Genomic DNA, 17,316 nt, shown 5'->3' with positions numbered 1-17,316 from the left:
TTCTGTAGTCTACACTATCTGATGTTCATAGAGCCACCTCTGCTTTCTTTCAATTAATGTTTCCATGATATATCTTTTCCACTCATTTTATTTTCAGCTTGCCTGTAGTTATATTTGAAGTGAGTTTCTTGTAGACAGCATGCAGTCAGGTCATTTTTTTAATCCTGTCTTCCAGTCTCTATTTAAACCATTTACATTGATGTAATTATTGATATGTTCAGACTTAAGCGTGACCTTTTTTATTGTTTTTTGTCTGTCCTCTTTATTTCCTATTTTCTGCTTTATTTCCTGTTTTCTTTTTTCTGACTTCCTGTTGGTTACTTAACATTCATTTAGAATTCCATTTTGATTTATTTATAGTGTATTTTGAGTATATCTCTCTGTATAGCTTTTTTAGTGGTTATTCTAGGTATTACGCTATATTTATATAATGTCTATTGGTGTCATCATTTTACCAGTTCAAGTATAGAAATCTTACCTCCTATTACTCTCCCCTTTTAAAAATATAATTGTCTTATTTCCTCTATACTATTTAAACTGTATCAGACAATGTTATAATTCCTGCTCCTCCAATCAAGGATAATTTAGAAAACTCAAGAGAGGAGAAGGAAAGTCTATTATATTTAACTATATTTTTGCCTGCTGGGCCTTTCCTTCCTTCCTGATGTTTAGAGAACTTCCTTTAGCCATTCTTTTAGCCTCAGTCTGCTGGTGATGAATTCTCCTAGTGCTCCGCCATTTGAGAATATCTTGATTTCGTCTTCATGCCTGAAGGATATTTCTCCTGGATATAGGATTCTGGGTTATAATTTTTTTCTTTCAGCATTGTAAAAAATGTTGTGCTACATGATTTCTGATGAGAAATCCACTGTCATTCGAATCACTTTTCCCCTATAGATAAGGTGTTGTTTTTCTTTTGCATTTTCACGATTTTTTTCTTTGTCTTTAGTTTTCAAAAGTTTGACTATCATGTGCCTTGGGGTATATTTCCTTGGGTTTATCCTGTTTGGTGTTTGCTTAGCTTCTTGAATTTATAGATTTATGTCTTTTGTCAAGTTTGGGAAGTTTTTAGCCATTATTTCTTTAAGTACTTTTTTCAGTCCTTTCCTGGTTATTGTCTAAAAGTTTTCTGTCTTTCTGGACTGCTTTTTTTCTGGTCTTTTGGCTAGGAGGAGCAGATTTTTGTTGGGGTTTTTTTTGTCTGCACCCATTAGTGTTTCTGGGTTGCCAGCTTCTTCCACTCTGAGTCTGCAATATATGAAACAAAAGAAAACCCAGGGAACTCATCACTGTGTCATCTCTCCAGTCTCAAGATCTCAGCTGGCCTGCTTTGTTCACTTCAACTTTCGGTCTTACAATTGTTTTATATATAACATCCAGGATTTTTTAGTTGTACTTAGCAGGAAGAACAGGGAAAATTACATCTACTCCATCTTCCCAGAAGTAGAAATCCTCTGAACTTCTGACTATTTATTTCCATGACCTCCTCAACTCTAATGACTTTACTTTCACTCCATGTCAGCCATCCACCACTAAGGCCCACCCAGAACTGCATCATCTTGAACTCTTAAATTCAAACACCACTCAATTCTTGACTTCATCTTTCTGCTTCTAGTTCTCTGTTTCACACTCAACACAGCTGTTTTTCTGCCTCATAAAGGTATCTACTCTCTTCACTTTGCTGCTTTATTTTAATCTATGATCCTGTGCCTATACTCAATTCCAACCCTATCTAAGTAGACCCCATGGTCCATCACTTCAATCACACTCCTGCCACAATCTTCAACTTCCTTCCCATTGTCCTTCACTTTCATCCATTGGCAAAATCCTGTAACAACTTAATTCTCTGCCTTCTTCTACATTTAGTCAGCTAAGTATGAAAGAGAACTGCACAGTGGCTGGAACTGATGCACCAAAATTCCATGGACTACAATTCCCAATTGCCACCATGCTGCTGGCCATTCCTACCATGTTTATGGTCAGTGCTCTGTCTCTCTCTCCCACTCCTCACAGCAGTTACTGAAGCCACCTCTTCCAATACCCTTTCATAACATCTCCCCACCTACCTCATTCTCACCTGCTACTTCCCAGAGAAAACAGAAGCCATCAGGTAGAATTGGCTCTACACCTATAACCTTGCGCTCGTCTTCACTCATTCTTATACTTCCCTCCTATGATGAAGAATGAAGTCCCTCCTTCTGAAGCCAGTACCTGCATCTGAGCTATGTAGCCCACTATGGTCTGCACACTCAATAACCCTTCTCATCAATTATCACCTCTCTTCTAGTTCTTCTTCAACATCATCCTTCCTAAAAATCCTGTTTTTCACCTTAAATAGAAAATCCCTCTTGCTTCCCTTCTCGTTACCTCTCTACCTTTCTTCTCCACTTCACAGGCAGGATTCTTAAATGTGCTTTCTATACTTCCTGACATCCCATTCCCCCCTCAACCAACTGCAGTCTCATTTATGCCCTCACAACATTTAAACATTTCTTGCCAAGATCTTCAAAGGCATTTATCACTGAAGCCAGTGGACACCTTTCCACCTAAACTTACTTGATGTCTTTCTAGTATTTGCACAATTGAACACTATCTTTTTGGGAAAAAAAAAACACAAAAAACCCTTCTCTTGGCCTGTTCTGTTCTCCCTTACTCACTCTGGCCACTCTGGTCTCTATAGTTTCCCCTTTCTCTGCCAGTGTCCTCTATTGTAGGCCCACATCTCTTCTCTTTACATGCTAAGCCTAGACACTCATCCACCTCTTGACTCCTCACTCTCCTTATTCCTTATATCTAATACATTACCACATCTTTCATTCCACTTCCATTGTGGATTAGTTAGCTTGGGCTGCCGTAACAAAATACCACAGACTGGGTGGCCTAAACACAGAAATTTATTTTCTCACAGTTCTAAAGGCCAGAAGTCCAAAATCAAGGTGTCAGCATGGTCAGTTTCTGGTGAGGACTCTTGTCCAGGCTTGTCAAGGACTGCCTTCTTACTGTGTCCATACATGGTGGAGAGAGAGTGCAAACTCTCTGGTGTCTCTTCTTATAAGGGCACTAATCCCATCAAGAGGACCCCACCCTCATGACCTCATGGAAACCTAATTATCTCCCCAAAGCCCCATCTCTAAATACTATCACATTGGGCCTTAGAGCTTCAATGTATGAGTTGGTGGAGAGGGGTACACCATTCAGTCGATAGCACATTGCTCTGAAATTCTTCTGCCTTTTCCATCTCTACTGCCATTTTTTCTTCCTTGGGTTATTTCAATAGTTTCCCAGCTGACCTCTTTGCCTATGTTATGCCCCTCAAAGCCATTTCCCCATACTGTAGCTAGACTGATATATTTGAGGCAGAAATCAGGCCTCCTCACTCCCTTGCAAAACATACTGTAGTAGTTTCTGATAGGCTTTCTGTTAAGTCCACACACCTTAATATAGCATGGGAATCCCTTCATGTTTGTGCTCCTGCTTGTCTCTCCGGCCTGGTCTCTGTTTCTTCCTCCTTGCACTCAGTGATATCTCCATAATACAGTCTGTAGGGTTTGCTGAACATACCATGCTTATTAAATTTTCCTCATTCTCAGGACTCAACTTGGACATCACCTTGTCCAACAAGCCCTCCATGACCTTTACACTGGATTAGGTGTGTTTCCCAAACATCTCCACAGCTCACTGTCTGTCCTTCTATCATAGCACTCAGCCCACATTGTTATAGTTGTTTTTTACTTGTCTGTCTCCCCCAGAGGGGGAGGGCAGCAGCTGGTCCCAACTCTTCACTCTATTTCAAGTCTATGGTGCATTTCTGAGCACAAGTAGATATTTCATGTTTGTTTATTAGGTGATGGCAATTTGGTGCAACTTCTTTTATTGATGAGAAAACTAACAAAGAGAATGTATGCTATCACTCAGACGAAGCCAAGCCAGCAAGAAGCCCAGAAACCATAGAAGGTCACCATCAATGAGTCAGCTCTCAGAGTTTCCAGGCACAGCACTGACACTCCTGAAAAGAGTGACCTTAATAAAATTAATTCACTTCCTGAGCCTAATCAATGACAATGTACATTCCTAAAGTACAGCGTATTATGAAAATCTGTTGAATAGAGAAAGAGCTAAAATAAGAGCAAAGAGAAAGGGTTTGGCCAGCACTGAGATCAGAAAAAAATTATTTCACTTCTTTGGGCCATCATATATAAAATAAAGGGGTGGTCTAAATCACCTCCTAAGTTTCCTTCTGATGTTAAGGTTTTATAATTCCATGTAAGGAGACCATACATGGTCTGGTTGGAATTTTTCAGAAATCACGAACTTGGGATATTTCTTACTCTACCAGAAAAGAATTTGGGGATAGCTTGGATTTATAAAGAGCCTAGGCAATCAGGGTTTCTCTTCACTGTGCATTCATTTCTTTATTAACTCAACATTTATTGAACAGCTAATGTGTACCAAGCATACAATGCTTTTCAGTTTAGACGTTTCGTAAGTGCTGATAAACAATACATAAAAAGGACAAAATTCTCTGTGAGGACAATTTGACTTCTAATTTTCCAAAGTTCAGACAGAAACACAGTGACTTCATAGGGGAAAACTATATAGAAGGCACTAAGAACTGCTCTGTTCAGTTGCATTGAGAAATGGTTATGTAACGATTACATTGAACAAGCATGACTCATGGGATGTAATCAATCATAAAGCAACACTTCAAATTGATACCACACAGTTAACACTTTCTCTGCTCTTGGATGAAATTTATAGCAAATTTTTATTCTTCTGGTCACTTCCAGGTAACATATCCTTTGGTCAGTAATTAACGTGCCTGGATTCATGTCTGAGGAAAAACATCAACAATTGGGCTTCTCCTCTCCCCAGCTCAGCCTCCTACAAAAGGCTGCAGTTGGGTAAAGAGCACAGCCTGTAGGCTCTCTCTTTTCCCCACCCCTGCCCCTTTCAGCTTTCTGAAGGTGATTTCACATTTTTCTCAGGCTCGACTATTGGGAGGAAGATGAAGAAAGGGCAGCAGGGAAGCTTTTACTTGTCCGGTGGTCTTGTGAAGATTTGTATCAGAGTTCTCTGGCCTTGACAGGTATTCGAAGTTGCCCCCCTTGTTGGTGTTACATGAGTTCTTCAGAGATGTGCCAGGGTAGTGCTTCTCACCTGCATTTCCCTGTAGACAGCTGGATACATCTTAATATGGCAGATCACTAATTCTTTCCTCAGACCTCAGGAATCTGGCACCAACTCCAGGTTTTTTGTTCAACTGGTCACCTATCCAGATGACCCTCTTAGAAAGGATGCAAGATAACCCCATGCCTGCTTTCTCTTGTGGGTGGCTCACATTTGATCCAAGGGAACCACTCACGCTTTCTTTTCCCCTAAGTACTTAGAAAGACGAGGGGAGAAAACACCCAGAACACAGACTACTGTGTACAAGACAACACTCTCCTCGCATCTCTAGTTCTCATTTCTTAATGTATTTAAAAAGATTATTTTTATTGAAGTAATTGTGATTTATAACATCATATAAATTTCAAGTGGACATCATTATATTTCAGCTTCTGTGTTCACCACCCAAAGTCTAATTAACTTCTGTCATATGCCCTTTTACCCCTTTCGCCCTCCCCCCACCCCCATTCCTCTCTAGTAACCACCAATATATTCTCTGTATCTCTGTGTTTGTTAGTCATTGTGGTTTTTATCTTCCACAGATGAATGAAATCATACAGTATTTGTCTTTCTCCATCTGACATATTATGCTTAGCATAATGCCCTCAAGGTCCAACCATATTGTCGCAAATGGCAAGATTTCATCTTTTTATGGTTGAGTAGTATTCCATTGTATATATAGTATAGTTTTCACTTATGTAAGAAGTTAAAAGTCCATGTAATCAGATTTTGACAAGCTCCTTTGCAAATTTTGCAGAATGAGGGTCTCAGACATCACTTTAAAATGTGATATCAATGTCTTAGTGCTTTAGCTGAAACTTTCATTCTGTTGTAGTTATACCTGCCTTGTGACGTTAGAATGACCAATTTCAAACCACATCTTTGGTCCATGCCCTATTCTCATCGTCTACCGGAAAGTTAATATCAAGTCTTTGAGTAGTTTAAAGTACTTATTTCCATAATTTTGAGATTGGGCATTGTATTGGTTGTATTAGTTTCCTATGGCTGCCAAGACAAAATACCATAAACTGGGTGGTTTAAATAACAAAAATTTATATCTCACAGTTCTGCAGGCTAGAAGTCTGAAATCAAAGTGTCAGCAGGGCCATATCCCTCCAAAGGCTCTGAGATAGCGTCTGTTCTAAGCTTCTCTCCTGGCTTCTGGTGGTTACTGGCCATCTCTGGCTTGTAGCTGCATCACTCCAATTTCTGCCTCTGTCTTCACATGATGACCTCCCTGTATATGTCTGTGTCTGCATGGTCTGCTTATAGGGACATCAGTCATTGGGTTAGGGCTCCCCCCCAAGCCAGTATGGCATCATCTTGACTTGATTACACCTGCAAAAACCCTATTTCCAAATAAGGTCATATTCACATACAGATATGGATTTTGGGGGGGGACACTAAACAATCTAGTACTGATACTGTAATATTTTCTGTAGAAAGGTTCAAGATCAGTGCAAATATGATGGTGCATATTTTTTTCCCCCAAGTAATATTTTAAAAGGTAGAGGGATTACATTCAACTTTGGAAAGGCCTATGGAATGAGAAGCTCTGGGTTTCACTGGAGTGACTGCGTAGCAGTAGTCATATTCATAGAGAAATATGACAAAGGAGGCATACAGACAGACAGCTTAATAAGCACGGGTATGTATCCTATGTCAGAGAATCAAAGCAAGCTAATAATAGCTACCCTAGAGATGAGCGAGCGGATGCTTTTTCCACAGCTGAATCCTCAGGGGGATCATGTAGTATTTGTTGATTTTGCCATGTGACTTGTGAAAACAAAAGTGATACAAAGAAGACAAATGACATTGTAATTTTGAGTGGTTTGACTATAACTACACACACTAAAGTTATAATAGCGTAGTATGATGTGTTGTTCCATATCATTATCCATTTTTAAGCTTCTGCAACATTTTAGAAATTTTTCCTGGGAGCATTTTTCTCCCTATACTGGTTTCCCGTTTTCCAAAAGTTAGAATTGTTGGTTGGAACCTTGTTCAGATAATGACATAACAGCAGGCATAAAGCTGAAAGCAACTAAAGGAGAACTTTCATGATATCCATGAAAATTGTTTTTTATATACCAACTTCAAATAGAGTTTTTTCATGATTTCTCCACTAAAGTCTATCCTGAGAAAATTTGGACCTTTACAAAGGTGCAATGAAAGTGAGCAATGAATAGTTAATGATAATATAAGTTCTGTTTCCTATCCATTTCCTCTTTCTAGCCTTGAGTAACTTCTTCCTGGGAGCTTTGATTTTGCTAAGCCATGAGTGCCTTTTGGAAAATCATATATCTATATATATATATATATTCATCCCTGCTAATTCAATAAGATTGTCATGCAACTTTAGAAAGTTGAAGTGATCTCATCAAATAGCATGTGTTTCTTATTCAAAATGATTTTAGACAATTTTTATTACCTCTATTCTTTTACCTCTATTTTACATGTAACATCTTTTCTGAATGTGGCAAACCCCACCATGTGCACACCTTTGAATGTGCAAATTGAGTCAATGGATACTTATCCATTCTTTCTGTGCAAATGATTTATGCCAAATTTAAATCTTCCTTTCGATAATTGTTTTCTTTGTGTCTTGCTGTGTTACCGTGTCTTTATTGCAATTTGTATTGTATTTTCTTTTGTAAGACATTTGGATTCTTGTGGAAGTGCTAGGTATGTAAATAATGAAAACAACACCCACACCATCACCTAGCTACTGTGGGTGCTGCCACACTACTTTCTTTCTTCTTTTCCTTCTTCTGCTCCATTTTTTTTTTTTTTTTTTTTTTTTGCATCACCATAAGAATAAATCTTAAGAATAGAAATGATGCAACAGTCTTAAAGATATAGTCGGTACTCCATTATTAATTAATGGAGAGTAAATGTTTATTTAAAAATTGGCCTCCATAACTGACAGCCAACCTGATTATTGCTTTGAACTGCATGCCATTTTGGGCTGACTTAAAACACAGTAGCAGGTGTGATACACTTTGTATAATGTTCCACCATAAATTGAGCGTGGTGGGAGTCAGTCAAAGTGAAGTGGTTGTATGGTAACTAGAGAAATCATTGAGCTTCTATATGGATTGGCCTGTTTTTATAAAACAAGTCAGACAACAAAGATTTTTCTTTATCTTGGAAAAACAGCCAAAAGTACACGTTATGTAAAGCTACTGAGCCTGTTAGTACTCAATAGTCTTCTAGGACTTTTAGAATACCTTTTACCTAAAGGGCTGCAAGAGCAGTGTTTGGAATTTCAGGATCCACACAGAAGCAGGCCCATGGAGTCCTGAAATCATAGATGTTAAGAGAGAGAAGGGCCTGAGGCCTGCTTCTCTTGATCTCTACTGGCCTCCTCCTCTTTTGTAGGAGACATTTGGGTGCAGGGCAGGCTGGGACCATATCAGCACAGCCAAGGGAAGGGGGAAGAAGCCAAGATCTAGTTGGACAGAGGAGACAGAGCGTGTCTTCAGAAGCTGGCCCATCCCCAGGAGGCAGCTCGGCAGGCCAGTACGTGGTGGTCAAAGGGCCTGACGAGCTCAGATTGGGCCAGGCTATTTGGATATCTGAGTGAGTCCTCTCTGCCAGCAGAACACAGTTCTGGAAGAAGTCCTGGTGACAAAAGTCTGAATCAGGCACGGTTCCAGGTGATCTGGTCCAGTCACAGCAGGCCTCCAGCCAGAAGCTGAGAAAGGAGTAGACAATCACATCCTGCTTCCCAAGAGAAGGGGCAGAGCAAGAGTTTGGCAGAGCATCGGGACCGGAGCTGAGGAAGCTGGGGTCCAGGGCAAGGATCCAACCCCTGTAGGGAACTGAAATGCTTCGCAGAGAAACTGAGGCCGACTGGAGTCCCAAGGCTTTGGCCGAAGTGGTAAGAGAACACTGAGACTCAGAGTCGACAAGAGGAACCCGATTTCCAGGTCTCTAGGCAACGAAACCAGTTTCATCTATTAATAGGTCTAAGGCTGATGACACCCATCAGGATTGGCTCAGACTGATTGCAGGCAACTAAGAGCTTCTGAAACTTCAACGTGCATAGGAATTACCCGGGGATCCTGTTAAAATGCAGATTCTAATTGGGCAGGTCTGAGTTGGGGCCGAGATTCTGAATTTCTAACAAGATTCCAAGTGATGCTGCTGGTTTCCTAGAGTTGCGGATCTCAGAGGATCCAAACTTGCTGCCGTTCCCTTTCCCTGACCCTGTTACTCTCCACCCATTTCACCTGCCCGATCAACATGTCCCTCCTCCACAGCCCTCCTTACACGCATGTTTGACCATCTTTTCCTTTCCTTTTCTTTTTCACATCCTTCCAACCCCTTTGTCCTGCTGCATTTCTTCTGTCACAACTATCAACAGAAAAAGAACTTTTGTTCAGATAATAGATGGGACAAGACAGCAAAATCCAGAAACATTTTTGCCATTGTCAGCACACAACTAAATGCATTTATGTCTGACAGATACAATTAGCCCAGATTAATGTCTTTTTCAGTTACTGTCTCATAAAGAGGGTAAAGAACATGTGACCTCTTATCTTTCCCTCCTGATAGACTCCAACAGTTAAGAAATATCTGTGTGCTCGCTTCAGCAGCACGTATATTAAAATTGGAAAAATACAGAGATTAGTATGACCCCTGTGCAAAGATGACATGCAAATTCTTGAAGCATTCCATATTTTAAAGAGATATTAAAATAGACATGAATTAATGGAGAAATATACTGTGTTTATGAAAGAGAGGAAACAGTATAGTAAAATTTTTAATTCTACTCAAATTAATCTATAAAAATAATGCAAACTTAATAAAAATCCCAAGAGAGTTTTAGTAAAACCTAGTTCTAAAATTTGAATAAAAGAGAAAATGGCCAAGAATAGCTAAGAAAATTTGGGAGATAAAGAAAAGAGTGTGGAGGGGCTGACCTCGTGGCCGAGTGGTTAAGTTCGCGCGCTCCGCTGCAGGTGGCCCAGTGTTTCGTTGGTTCGAATCCTGAGCACGGACATGGCACTGCTCATCAAGCCACGCTGGGGCGTCATCCCATATGCCACAACTAGAAAGAACCACAACGAAGAATATACAACAATGTACCGGGGGGGCTTTGGGGAGAAAAAGGAAAAAATAAAATCTTAATAAAAAAAAAGAAAAGAAAAGAGTGTGGAAAAACAAAATAATAGAGTGTGGGAGTTTTCACTCTACAAGAGCTCACGACTTAATTTGTAGTCAGAGTTATTAAAATGGTGTAACAATAGATAGCTCTGTTTAATATGATCATAAGTGATTTCAATTTTCTTATTTGTGATGTTTTGATTTTCTACACCAAATATGTACTAGTTGTGTAATGAAAAATAAAACTAAAAAATAAATGCTAGGGAAAAAAAGGGAAATATCTACAAAAGATTAAAAAAATCAGAATGGTGTCCCATGTTTATTTTATGTCCCCATTCCCTGAAGATATATCTGTATATAGTATCCACTGAATGCGTTTCCACTTCCAGCACAAAGGAGTCACTAGCTCCTGGCTTACACTAAAAACTAATTGTATATTGTGGGACTAGTGACTTAAGCTCTCTCAGACAGTTTTCCAGTCTGCAAAATGGTGATATTAATAGCTTCCCAGTTCACCTTGGAGGATTTGTTGTTGGAATTGTACGAGATAATATAGGAAACTGCTTAAGAAAATATCAAACACCACACAAATGCAAACTGCTGTTACTAGTATTTGAAACTGAGCAGTTGTAGATTTTAGAATTTTGTACTATCCCGTGTTGGTGTGACTAAACTATTTGAAGCCATTTGCACTCAACAGGTGAAGGGAGTGGGGAAAGCATACTTTAAATCACAACCTCTCCTGCCATGTCTCCTCTCCTTTCACAACTGTTTTTCATTCATTCAATGACCATATTTATGGAGTGCCAATATGCTTGAGGGGTTGGAGTTATGATGATGAAACAGACACTCTCCTTGCCTGTGTGGAGTTTACAGATTAGCAGAGTATTCGTGGACAAGAAAATAGGCAATTTCAAATTAGGGTAACAAATGCTGTGATGGGGTAAGTCCAGGGTGCCATGGAGCTCTTGCGGGGTCACCACCTAGCCTTAGATGGTCATAGAAGGGTTCTTCAACCATGTAATAGTTAAGATGATGAAAAGAGTGAAGGAGAACAGTGGAGAGTGCTTGAAGATAGGGCAAGAGGTAGAAGAAGCATGTTCCAGGCAGAGGGAAGAAAACTTATACTGTCCCAGGGGCAAGAAAAAGCAATGGAACTACTTCGGAGTTTAAAAAAACAAACCCTAGATCACTTTGAAAATCTACTTCATAATGTTGCCTAGGCCAGGCTCAGCATGGACTCAGCATGATGCATATTATAACAAGTTTTAGGATGACCCCTTCCCCTACCTCCAGCCTCCTGACCACTCCCCAGCCAGCTTTTCCTCCTCATTGCCTGGCCTTTCCTTTTGAAAAGATAGCACTCTGAAGAAGTGAAAAGAGGCTTTTCTCTTTTGAAGCAGCAGCATTATTAACAGAGAGGGAAAGTCTCCCATGAGCTATGGCAAAATCCTGCAGATTGGTTTATGAATCAATGTAGCTTAGGCTAAAGCAACCTAATTTCCTGAAAACCACTCCATGGCTTTAGGCTTCCAGAGGAGCATAAAACTTGTGTGATATTTACTCTTAGTTAAAATTAAAGGGAAATGGAAAAAAAAATCTGAAGAAGAATTCTTCTGGGAGGTCACATCATTAGAGAGAAAAAAATTGAAGGCTAAAAAGCAATGTGGACGGAATGTATATATTGCATCAAAGAAGGTCTGGCAGTATATAGATCAAGGTGTTAAATTGCTATCTATCTCTGAGTAATTGGGTTTCAGGTAATTTTTTATACCTCTTTTATTGTAAAATATAACACACATTTGGAAAAGTGCATGTATATATATAAGTATAATTTAATCAATTTTTATAAAGTGAACACTCACATAACCACTACTCAACTCAGGTCAAGGGCTTGAAGCCCTCCATTCACCCTTTCCTCATCATAACCCACCCTCCCCCCAAGAATGACCCCAAGAGGTCACCACTGCCCTTACTTTAATGATCATCCTTTTTTTTCTTTTCTTTAGTTTTTTCTTTAGTTTTACCACCTAAGCATGTATTACTAAATAGTATATTTTTTCCTGTTTTTTGAATTTTCAGTAAATGTGAGCATATGCTTTTTTGTCTCTGGCTTCTATCTCTCAACATTAGGTTGCTCAATTTCATCCAGGTTGCTGAGGGTACTATGGTTCATTCATTGTCAATGCTGTATGGTATTCCAAGGTTGGATATACCACACTTTATTTATCCACTCTACTGTTGATGGACAATTTGGCTTATTTTCAATTCAGGGCTATTATGAACAGAGTTGCTGTCTTCTAGTGCTCACATGCACATATTTCTATTGGGTATATACCCAGGGGTGGAAATCTGGGTCACTGGATATGCATATCTTTAACTTTAATAGATAATGCCAAACAGTTAATCAAGAATAGCAGTAGCAATTAACACTCCCTGTAGCAGCGTAGGAGGGTTCCCATTGACCTACACTGCAGTTTTGTGTAATTTTTTCCTTTAGCTTATCTGAATCTTCTATTTTTCTCTATAATAAATAGATACTCGTTTCATTAAGCAAAATGCTATTCTAAAATTTCTCAAAACTGTCTTTCCCAATGGGGATATTATTTTTAAACTTTGAAATGGAAGTAAATCATTCTTATATAAAAAGAGCACAGATCACATGTGTATAGCTTAATGTATTATCACAAAGAGAACACACCTCTGTATCCACCACCTAGGGCAAGAAATAGAACTTTCTAGCACCCTAGAAGCCATCTTCACTCCTCCTTCTAATCATAATCCTCTCCCTCCTCATCAAACATAAACTGTTATACTTAGTTCTAACTTAGTTTTGTGTGTTTTTGAAACTTACACAAATGGAGCAATACAGCATACATTATTTTGTGTCTAGCCTTTTTAAAAATTTTCCAACAGGGTAAGATTAATCTGTGTTGTTATGTGTAGTAATAATTTGTTCCTTTTTTCTTTTCTTGCCACAAGAAAGAAATATTGACCTAAGGGAGCTGACCTGCTCAACCTTTATTCATCTCATGGAATGTATTGGCCAATGCCACATATAGATTAAAACCCTTTCAACCGTTTGTACTTTTCTTATTTTCACACAAATCATAAGCATTTGGGTTAGAGAGGCTGTAGGGAGAGTGAGTACGTTACCTCCAAGCTGCCCTCTGATGTCTGTAATAATGGCTCCACTTGGAATTGTCTCTAGTGATAACGGATGTTTTCTGTCCCATCTTGTCCACTTAAAACGCAAAACAGTATCGCATCCCCAGGCTGCACACTTTTATGTAAAACAGAGCTATCACAGGATTTTACTGGAAAGTTGATTTATTTCCGAGGATCATGAGAGTCCAAGGATAAAACTGGCATCTGGCCACAGGGAGAGCCCTTGACCTAGAAGCAGGGACAGCTTCAAAGCTGTGTTGGTACATAATGGAACAGGGCACTTTTAGCATGAATCATAGCCTCAAAACTTTCTAGGGGAAAAAATCCTAAAACTGTCCTCCAAAAGGAAAGGTAAAATCAATAAGCTTATATGTTTTACTCTTTCAAATAAGCACAATTACTTAAATCTAGCTTTTGGGTTTTTTAATGGACAAAGTGTCAACTGAGCTTGAATTCTTAAAGCAGAATCTTAATATCAATCTATTTTTGTAAAACAACCAAACAGGCTCTGAGACGGTGACACTCGGAAAGGCTGTGTGTGAATGTGTAGTAAACGTAATTGTTCTGCTTTTTTTTTCTTTAGGCCTCAAGATGTAATTATTAAAGCTTTAAATATCCCTAGTGATATCAGCTGGATAATCAAATTTGGATCACAGGAATGAAATAACCTAAAGTGTGCCTTCATTACTGCTCTCCTCAAAATAATTCACAAGATAACTCGACCCTCCCCCCCAACAAATCTGTAACTAGACCGTGGAGATAGCTAGTAAATTTATCAAATGTGTTCAGAATGGTCAAATTGATTCTCAAAACAAAGAATGCCATGTATATAAACACAACAGCTAAAAATTTTTCCACTATAGAAATAGAACAAAATTTTGCTGAAATCACCTGTAAAAACAACAAATCAGAAGGCTGAACAGAATTGCAAAATTTAGGAGAACTTATTGCTGAACTAGCTGTTTATCAGTTTACTGATTAACTTTCTAAAGAAACAGGAAAGAATAACATTTCTTAAACAGCTGATTGAGAATAGTTCTTACTAGGGAGTTACACATGTACCCATTGGAAAAATTATCTATGAATGGATAAGTCGTTTTGAACAAGAATATAGTTAGTCTTTGTAGAAACTTAAACTATGCAAAATCAAGATTTCATCCAACTGAGCAGTGGTAAAGTGTTTTTGAATTCTTTCTTTTACTAAGAAGATAAAAATCCCCTTTTCTCCCACCCACCCCTCTCTCCAATCGGCGCTAGGAGAAATTCTTAGAGCAGGAAGCCACTGGGTGGGAAGTTAATGTATCAGGCTCCCTGTTCTCTTCTGCCAATGCTTTTTAATCCTATTTACCAATATTCTCTGCCATTTCATCCAAAGAGGATCCCAGTTGTACCACACTGTGTGACAGCTATATAACCTAGACACAGTCCACAGGGGTTTAAGACAGAAATTCACAAATATATATTAGCTTGAAACTTTACCTATAAAGAATATCAACTAGTTTCCCAGACATTCATAGACCAGTCAGAGATTCCATCATCTTGCTTTATAAGAACCCAAGAGTGAGGATTACTATGAGAAAGATCTTCTAGAATTGGATTTTGTTTGTCACAGAAACGTCCACCTTCTGTGAGTGCTAAAGCAGAACAAACCTTGGACTGAGAAATAGAAGTCTTGGGATCCAGTACTGAATTTGCCACCAACTAGTTGTATAACCTTTGCCAATTTCCTGCAACTCTTTGGCCCAGATTCCTGTCTCTAAAATGAAAAAATTGAACTAGATTCTGTAAGGATCCTTCCAGTGCTAGAAATATGCTACAGTTATCCCTCCATATCTGAGAGGGATTGGTTCCAGGACGCCTGTAGATACCACAATTCGTGAATGCTCAAGTCCCTTATACAAAATGGTGTAGTATTTGCACACAACCTATGTACATCCTCCTGTACACTTTAAATCATCTCTAGATTACTTATACTACCTAATACAATGTAAATACTAGGTAAATAGCTGTTATACTGTATTATTTAGAGAACAATGACAAGAAAAAAAGCCTGTATATGTTCAGTACAGACACAACCATCATTGGCCTTTCCATCCACAGTTGGTTGAATCCCCAGATGTGGAACTCGGGGAAAGAGGGCCAACTGTATTGCAAGTTGTATTTCTAGACTACGATTAAGTAATGGACCAACTTCTCCTCATTCTTCAACATCCAGATGGATTCATCAACACTTTTTCTTTCTTGCCGATGTACTGCAAGGCAGTGTTGGGACTGGGAACCTAACGCATTCCTAGTACCAGTCTCAGGTCACTTCTCAGAGGCGGAGTCAACTGAAGGTGCTTTAGCATCTTATCTCCTTAGGATCCTTTTAGAGCAGTCCATGATCATATTTGGTCCTTTTTCTGGCATTGGAATGCTCATGATCTATGGGAAAATTATGCCTGAACAAAAAGTATGAGAAAGGCTGGGTGTAGAACTCTGAGCTGCCATATACATTTCTGATGCTCCCTGATGGACTTAGGATCCATAAAAAAAATGGATCTCATTCCTTTTAACTTTTGAGAGTTATCGTATGGAAAGCCTCGACATTTAATAATCGTAACTAGAGCTCAGAGGCCAATTCGAAATAGTATCTTTTAAAATATCACCATTGAGACCTGACATCTGAGAGAATTTTCCTACACCAAGAACCACAGTGGCTGTCACACCGATGAGCTGCAAACTGGGAGCAAATCCACTCCATCCTACTATGAGCCCTTCCTGTTTTGTCAGCCAGCATGGTTTCCTAAATCTCAAATTGCAGCAGAACTGTTCTGCAATTCCATGGCTCGCTATTTCGGGAGCCTAACACAGCAGGACCAGTGTGCACAAGTCCACACAGTATGACAGAAGAATTAAAAATGTATTTACCATCTGCTGGTAGTTTCCTTGTGGGCTTTTTTCTTTTCCTCTCCTGCAGCCACAAATAGGGTCTTCTTACTTCCTTCCATCCTCAGAGAGCAGAGTCCTCTCTTCACATCTTTGGAAATGCAGGGCTTTTTTTTTTTTCCCTCCTTCAAATTCCCCAGACTGCTGAACTCTGGAACTATTTCAGCTCCGAGGAGCATTTCCATCACATATAAAGTGAAGCGAACCTGTGAAGAGGTTGTAGTGTTTTACACATTTTCTGTGGCCAGGTTTCTTTCAGGTCCTATACTTGAATTCTGGTTACAGGGACTCTGGGAAGCTCAAGGGTGGAAGAAGAGAAGTCAAGCACAGGCTAGCTGAAAGGAAGTTAAGTCCTTAAAGCAGGCCTGGGAATTCATGTTGGCCCTTTACAACCAACTTAGGCCTTACCATGATGGGATGTGCCAGATGAGAGTCAAAATTTCTAATAGGAAAGGGGCCTTGGAATGTGACCATGGACTTCAAGTGAGTCATTTCCAGCCATGTAATAGCATGGGTCAAAATGACAAGCTGGAGTATAGTTTTGATAGATGGGAGACCAGTTAGGTTGAGCTGAAGACATTTGATTTATTTAGGAATACTCAATAGAACGACTAGCTTTAATTTCTAGGATACGTGTATTATTAACTCAAAAATAAGAATCTAATAAATAGAGATTGGTATAAAAAAGGTTGCCTTAGGGCCGGCCCTGTGGCCTAGTGGTTAAGTTCGGTATGCTCCACTTTGGTGGCCTGGGTTTGACTCCTGGGTATGGACCTAAACCACTTCTTGGTGGCCATGCTGAGGTGACGACTCACATACAAAATAGAGGAGGATTGGCACAGATGTTAGCTCAGGGTAAATCTTCCTCAAGTAAAAAGAGGAAGATTGGCAACAGATGTTCGCTCAGGGCAAGTCTTCCTCAGCAAAAAAAAAAAAAAAAAA

General features: G+C 39.3%; 1 long non-coding RNA gene and 1 other non-coding gene across 2 annotated transcripts; one reads left to right on the top strand and one right to left on the bottom strand.

The window, feature by feature from the left end:
• Positions 1-7,810: 7,810 nt before the first annotated feature.
• On the bottom strand, positions 7,811-13,702 carry LOC139077415 (uncharacterized). The gene is made up of 3 exons (XR_011529914.1): positions 13,435-13,702; positions 10,095-10,222; positions 7,811-8,863 (listed from the first exon to the last, which is right to left on the bottom strand). It is a non-coding gene; the product is annotated as an uncharacterized lncRNA (long non-coding RNA).
• LOC139077547 (U6 spliceosomal RNA) lies at positions 9,752-9,855 on the top strand. Its single transcript, XR_011530170.1, has one exon. It is a non-coding gene; the product is annotated as a U6 spliceosomal RNA (small nuclear RNA).
• Positions 13,703-17,316: the final 3,614 nt, after the last annotated feature.

The sequence above is a fragment of the Equus przewalskii genome, chromosome 19, assembly GCF_037783145.1.
Source record: "Equus przewalskii isolate Varuska chromosome 19, EquPr2, whole genome shotgun sequence".
Classification (NCBI taxonomy): Eukaryota; Metazoa; Chordata; class Mammalia; order Perissodactyla; family Equidae; genus Equus; species Equus przewalskii.
The sequence above is the reverse complement of the archived record's forward strand: the minus strand, read 5'-3'. Positions and strand labels throughout refer to the sequence as shown.